Source organism: Maylandia zebra, linkage group LG15 (genome assembly GCF_041146795.1).
Source record: "Maylandia zebra isolate NMK-2024a linkage group LG15, Mzebra_GT3a, whole genome shotgun sequence".
Taxonomy (NCBI): domain Eukaryota; kingdom Metazoa; phylum Chordata; class Actinopteri; order Cichliformes; family Cichlidae; genus Maylandia; species Maylandia zebra.
In genome coordinates this window covers 38,563,341-38,570,013 of record NC_135181.1, presented here as the reverse complement: position 1 = coordinate 38,570,013, position 6,673 = coordinate 38,563,341, and positions in this window count along the sequence as shown.

Below are 6,673 nucleotides of genomic sequence, written 5' to 3'. Positions count from 1 at the left end.
AAGTCTTATTCGGGCCTTATGTTTGGCTGCAACAGAGCTGAAAAAGGAGAAGATGGGGGGGGGGGGGGGGGGGGGGGGGGGGGGGGGGGGCAATGGGTGGGGGGTGAGGGGGAGCAGGGCAGCCAGTGTGCATTTAAAAAAAAACAAACAAAAAAAAAAACCCAGCAACTGCATGTTGATGTTGTGTAGGGGATGGCGGGGGTCAGAGGGCACAGAGAGCTGGATTTGTGGGGCAACAAATGGGGGGAAGACAGCAGCGTGTACCTGCGAGGGACCAGAGGGGTGACGTGGATCCTTGGAAACATCAGCAGGGGCTGACCTCCCAGTGTCTGCACCCAACGTCATTGCAGGGCTGGAAGAGGCCAAGAGTGCAGAGAGGGTGATGGAGAGGTGGTTTGGAGGATACGTCCTTCCTGAGCGCAAGAGGACGCCGCCGGCAGGCGGCTCAGCTCGAGCGGATCGAGCCGACAGCCTCGGCTTGTTATATGCTGCATCGAAAAATCTTGTGTTGTTCTCAGAGCCACCATACGTTTGACGTGAATCATAATAAATTTTCATTAGTTCAGTTTTAGTATTTGCGTTTATTTATTTCAGGGCTGCTATTTTCATAATGTAAATGAACAATGTCATGGAGATGCTTATTAAAAAACAAAAAAGAAACTTCTTTTTTTTCTTTTTGGTATTTTAGAATCTGTCGGGTATTAAATTTGATAGATTCTTGCAACTCGTAGTTCTCAACAGGTAGGCAATAAGTTTCCAAAAAAGAAACTTTTTTTTTTGGCCTCTTCATGAAATAGTGCTAACACTAAAGCTGCGCTTACATTAGATGAAATCCAGGTTGAATGTATATTTTGTAAAGTGTAAAGTATTAAGAGCATGGGCAGTTTGTACGGGAGAACACCTGTTGTTTAAGATAAATATATGTGATGGGATGTTTTGATAAAGAAAACTGTTGATTAACTTTTTCTAGACTTTCTTTGTCAAAACGGAAATGAATTTGCTGGGTTTGGCTTTGGGGTGATGAAAAGCTGTGAAAATTGTTTGACCTACTTTATAACCAAAGACACAAAGCTGTGTAAGTCTTTCTTTTCCTTTTTTATTTTAAACCGCGCACTTATATATTTTTTTTCTACTCTTTCCTTCCTTGTGCTTCTTTGTCGCCATTTTGCATATTCTGCGTGATCTGTTATCAAACCACTTCGGTACCTCATGGTTTTTATCCAGAACTCTTGTTTTTCTGTTGAATGAAAATCTGAAAGTTTCCGAGAGAGAAAATTGATAGGAGGTTGGAGTAAGTAGCTGATGGTGTGAGTTAGAAGAAGAAGAATGGAAGGAAAAGTCTTGTGCATGAGGCGAGAAAAGGAGCAGTCTTTGTTTTCATCTAAATGCTGTTAAATTTCATATGCATAGAGAAGGGTTTGTTACATTGCAGATTTTGATGAATGCACCATTTAATTGTAATGAATAACAGTTTGCTTACAGTGGAAAAAACAAAAACTAAACAGCAATACTCAAAACAAAACAATCCAAACTATTAAACATTTCTCACTTTCAAGCTGGAACTCAGCCAGCTGCGTATGAGCATATTATGGGATGTCCTGTCTGCAATTGCATCTTTTGTGCCTCCTCTGCCGACGCTTGCTGTCAGCAGGCCATCGGCATCTCTCTCTGTGGCTTAGAACCAAATTGCTTGGTAATTGTACAATCAGTCATCTTTCTTTTCTTTTTTGGCAAATGGGCTTCTCTTTTTTTCTGTTCTTTCATTTGAAGGAGATACCGTGTACATGCCAAATGTACTGTATGAAAGTGATCACTGAGCCTTGGAGAAAATATCTTAACGATGCCCTTGTAATGTGCTGTTCAGACAATTCTAGTTTTCAGTCAATGACAACAACAAAAAAAAGATAATAAATTACTGTTTTATTATGAGAATGTCTTCATGTGTCTTTATTCTTCCTTTCGCAACACACGGGGGATATGTAAAGTGTCATCCTGCCAGCATTACCAAGATTTATTTTCTTGTAAGCAGCAAAATTACAAAATAAAATTTGTCACATCCTGTGATTTCACCTTTAAATCATATACTTACTGGTTTTTTTTTTTTTCTTTTGCCTAAATCTGGCTTTTTGTCTCCCAGAGTGTCAAACAGGCAAATAAACAATACTGTAAAATAAAAAAGTTGCTGTAGGTTACAGGGGTCCTGCATGGGAACAAATACAGAAGTGAAGTCGATGATGGCAGAAAAACGGGGTCAACCTGAGAGTTGGCTCATTAACGTTTAGTAATTGTGTGTGAGGTGGTTTTGTCTGAAGAGGCACAGAAAACATTCGTGACTTCAATTTTCCTGTGAAATGAATATAACAAACATGAGAAACTAAATTCACTGGCCACTTCATTAGGTACACCTGTTCACAATAAACTTTATATGGGTGAAAAGTAACACAAAAAGAAAAAGGGATCTGGAGAATCAGATATACACACAAAGCACTACTACTGACAAGTACTTGCATGCTAACCTGGCACCACGCTGCAGTTATATAACACCACGCACACTGGAATGCCACATCCCTTCATCCCCCCGAGGTTTGCCTCCTAGGAGACTTATCAACAATACAATTACAAACCTCTACTGCTAGAATTCTCTGCACTACTATTGCCAAGGTCTTGTGTATGTATAAAACCTGTCATTACTGGATTATCTATATCTATGTGTTAGTAATGAATCAATAATACTGTATTATAATGATACTGATTAATTGAATACCTTATTTACTCTCCACCCTGTTCACAGTAGCTGGAGCTTGAGTTCAAGGACTTGGTCAATTTGAAGAGTGGGCTGCTTTGGAGGGGCTCCAGCTCACTTTCATCATCATTCCTGTGAGCAACACAGAATTCAGTTTAATATTATCGACAGCCTGCTTATGGGCTCATCTGGGTCTTCGGGACTGTTAAAGAGGGTCAGGTCTAGGGTCGACTCAGCTCTGTAGCAGCGAACTTGTCTCCAAATTGACGTGTCCCATTGAAAGACAGTAAGACAGAGGAGAATTTTCACTCCATGAATCATAAAACAGAATTGCTGTTGACCTGGGTAACCTCTTCCAGCAAAGCTACCCTCTGTGTATAGTCTGTGAGTCGGCTCTCCATCATTCCAGTGCTGCTGACTTGGGGACTGTTAGTTATTCCATATATTCTTCACCAATATCTTTCTTAATTTTACTATTCTTTTTCTTCCTAATTCAATATTGTTATTACAAATATTATTATTTTATCTTCCCCTCCCTTTTCCCCAGACTGATATGAGGAGCCTCACGCTCACCACTTAGCATCGCTGCCAAATTTGTCAGCAGTGTCTTATCATGTTGGTGTCTAATCATGAGGACATGGTTGAGAGGACTTGCTTTAGCTCTAACTGAGCAACAGAATGAGGAAGAAAGGTGATTTAAATTACTTTGGATGTGGCATGGTTGCTGGGAACTGACAGGTTAGTTTGAATGCATCAGAAACTAATCTGGGTTTTCCCACACAACCAGAATTAAAAAAACAAACAGACTGAAAATAAGTAAGCAGCAGCTCTCTGGGTAAGAATGACTTGTTACCTGAGGTCAGGGGAAAATGACCAGACTGCTTCAAGCTGATAGGAAGGCAGCGGCAACTGAGATAACCACTTGTAGGAACAAAGGTATGCAGAGGAGCAGCTTAGAACACACACATCTTTGAAGCAGATGAGCCACAGCAGCAGAAGACCACACCGGGTGGCCTTCCAGTCAGCTTTGAACAGGAAAGCCAGACTACAGTTTGCATGGACTCCTCCAATGGTGGATTGAAAATAGTTGGCAAGTGACAAGTCATGATTTCTGCAGCAACATTTGGATGGTATGGCCAGAATTTGGCATCAGCCACAATGAAAGCATGGATCCATCCCACCTTATACCACTAGCTCAGGCTGGTGTAATGGATATGTGCTTGACATATTTTGCTTCCACCACCTTTGAATCTAACCCACGAAGAATTAAGTCCATCTCGAAGGAAAAAGGGAGTCTAGCAAGACTTAACTAGCAAAGTGACTGATGAATGATTGTAATTAAAATAATTCACAATGAAAACAAAGCTCTGACCAAAAATAGCTGTTTACATGTGTAACGAAGCATGCAGCCCACTATGACCTCATTATATCACCGTAACAATCATCTGTCCTCTTCCAAAATTCCTCACAGACTGATAGAGCTCTGAGGAAAAACATATCTCATTCTGAGTAATTCGTTTTTCCAAGGAGGAAGTAACTCTGCCTGCTTGCCTCAACGTCTCCTGAAGGAGGACGGAAACTGACACCAGCTCATATGAAGGCATCACTCATCGCCTGCCTGACATCTCAGGCATAAATTTGAACAAAGGTAGTTATTTTCAAACCAACACAGCTACAACACCTGAAACTGAAAGGTCTTTATTCAGCTTATTCGGAATACCGTGCTTTTCTTTTCCAAGTATCCCTCTGGCCTGAGTCTCTCAGTTAGCTGAGTTTGTGGTCACATGTAAACCAATTTAACTCTAAGTTGTTTTTCTGGGACACTCTTATGTAATAAATCCTTTTCATTTATTAAAACGGACCCTCGGCTGTCATAACCTCTTCGGTACTGGCTCAATTTGATTTTTGGCAACGACCGAACAGGCAATAAACCGAATGCCCTTCCCCATCAGCAAAATATGTGATTTATGACTTCTCTGGAAATATATGCTACATGCAAATATCTGTCGGTGTGATTATGTGAGGATAAATTAAGGAAACTGCTCTGTACGAAACTGAATAAGCATGAAATCATGTTTGCACTTCAGTTAACATTTACTTATAAAAAGTGGGAAATTTTCTAAACCCATGTGAGCTTCTTCACAGCCACCTTTTGCCTCTTTGAACTGCAAAACATCAGTCGACACATACAGCTAATGCTGTTTGCACTGGGCTGTAAGAGTCTTTCTTAAGCTTCCCTTTCTTTCAAACCTCTTTCTCTTGAAAACTGTGAATGCTTTCAACATTTATACCTAAAATCTGGAATAACATGTATCAGGAGTTGGCCTTGTCTGAGTCAAACAGCAGGTTGATCAGCCCTTACTTGCACTTTTCTGCAGAAAACAGCGACTTCCTTGGAACGCCGTTCTCTGTGTTTACAGGTGGCGTCATGTGGATCCAGTTTCCTTGTCAGAGCTTTACAGAGTTGCATCTAATCTCATCAAGGTTAATTCAAGTCAGATTAAAAAGAGAATGAAGATTTCGCCCTGTTTTATTTACCCCTTAACTTTTAGACAGCTTTATTTGAAGTTTTTGGTTTTTATGTCATTGCATTCATAATTTTTTCATTGCTCTGCCAGGAATAATGAAAGATGATCTGCATTTTGCACAAAATGGCAAAATTCATACTTTAGTTTTCTCAGTTTTTCTTCTATCTGCTGAAATTTAAAGGGCATGTATTTGTGGCTACGCTACAACACAAAGGATGCAAACTGCACGTTGCTACAAAACTAAAGAACTGGATGGACCAGGTTTTTGTGTCAGCGTGACAGGTCTTCCCAACCACATACTTTCCACACATTATAACATGCGGTCATGCGGCAGCATGTTCACCCCGTATTTGCTCAAAACTGGGAGTGTTTCAAACGTCACTGTGAGCAAATACAGTTCAGCAAATGCAACACTATGAATGAAGGAAGAACGCTAAAATCAACATTTCCGCTCCTTGATTTGACTTCGATCTTGTCACCTGACATGTTCTGACTCATGAACATGTCAGGTGACAGGTAAAATGTGTGTCAAAGGTCAAGATGGGTCATATTAAATATGTTGAGCGCAACTTAATGGTTTATTAAACCCTGTTGGAAAGCTGCTGGTACAAAGTTACATCACTCCATTCTCCTGCTTCACTAAATTTCAAATGGAAATATTGAATTTAAAAACTTAAAAACATTCTATGATCATATAAATCAGATTAGCTCTGATGAGCCAAGCAGGACATCTTATTCTTTAAAGAACATTTGATTACACAAAAATATCACATGAAAGCATTTACCCCGTCTAATACCAAAATTAAACTGTTATTTCGAGTTGGTTAAAGTAAATCCAATAAATATGTTGACAGTGGTACTTTTTTCTGGAGGTACATTCTACTTTGAAACTGAACATTGTTGATATTTCCAGAGAGTACGGAAATAAGGTCGGACGTCTCTGTTACGGTCAAAGTGTTCCTTACGTCTGACTCAGCTAAGAATGTCTAACGTTGTATAACACAGACACGCACTGTCAAATAGCACAGAGGAAGGAAGTCTTATTTAATCACAGGGGTGATTTGTACATGGCGAGGGACTGTCCACGTTATACATGTCCATGTGCGTTATGCAAGGGCAATTACTCACCATTCAGTCATTTGTAACCACGCCTGGCAGTTACTGAGGATGAAAGTTTGCTGTTACAGGGAAACACTGTACTCCGCTGACTCTCCACTGCCATCAGGCGTCACAGCAGAGTCCTACGGCCTCGTGCAGACACACAGTGTAAGACTGTGGCGCCATCATGTGGGGAGGGCAGAAAAGTAGCTTCGCCGGCCACTTTATTAGGTACACCTGCACAACCGCTCATCGACACTCATATTTAACTCCGTTAACAGCTGGCTGTAACCAAGGTCTGTGC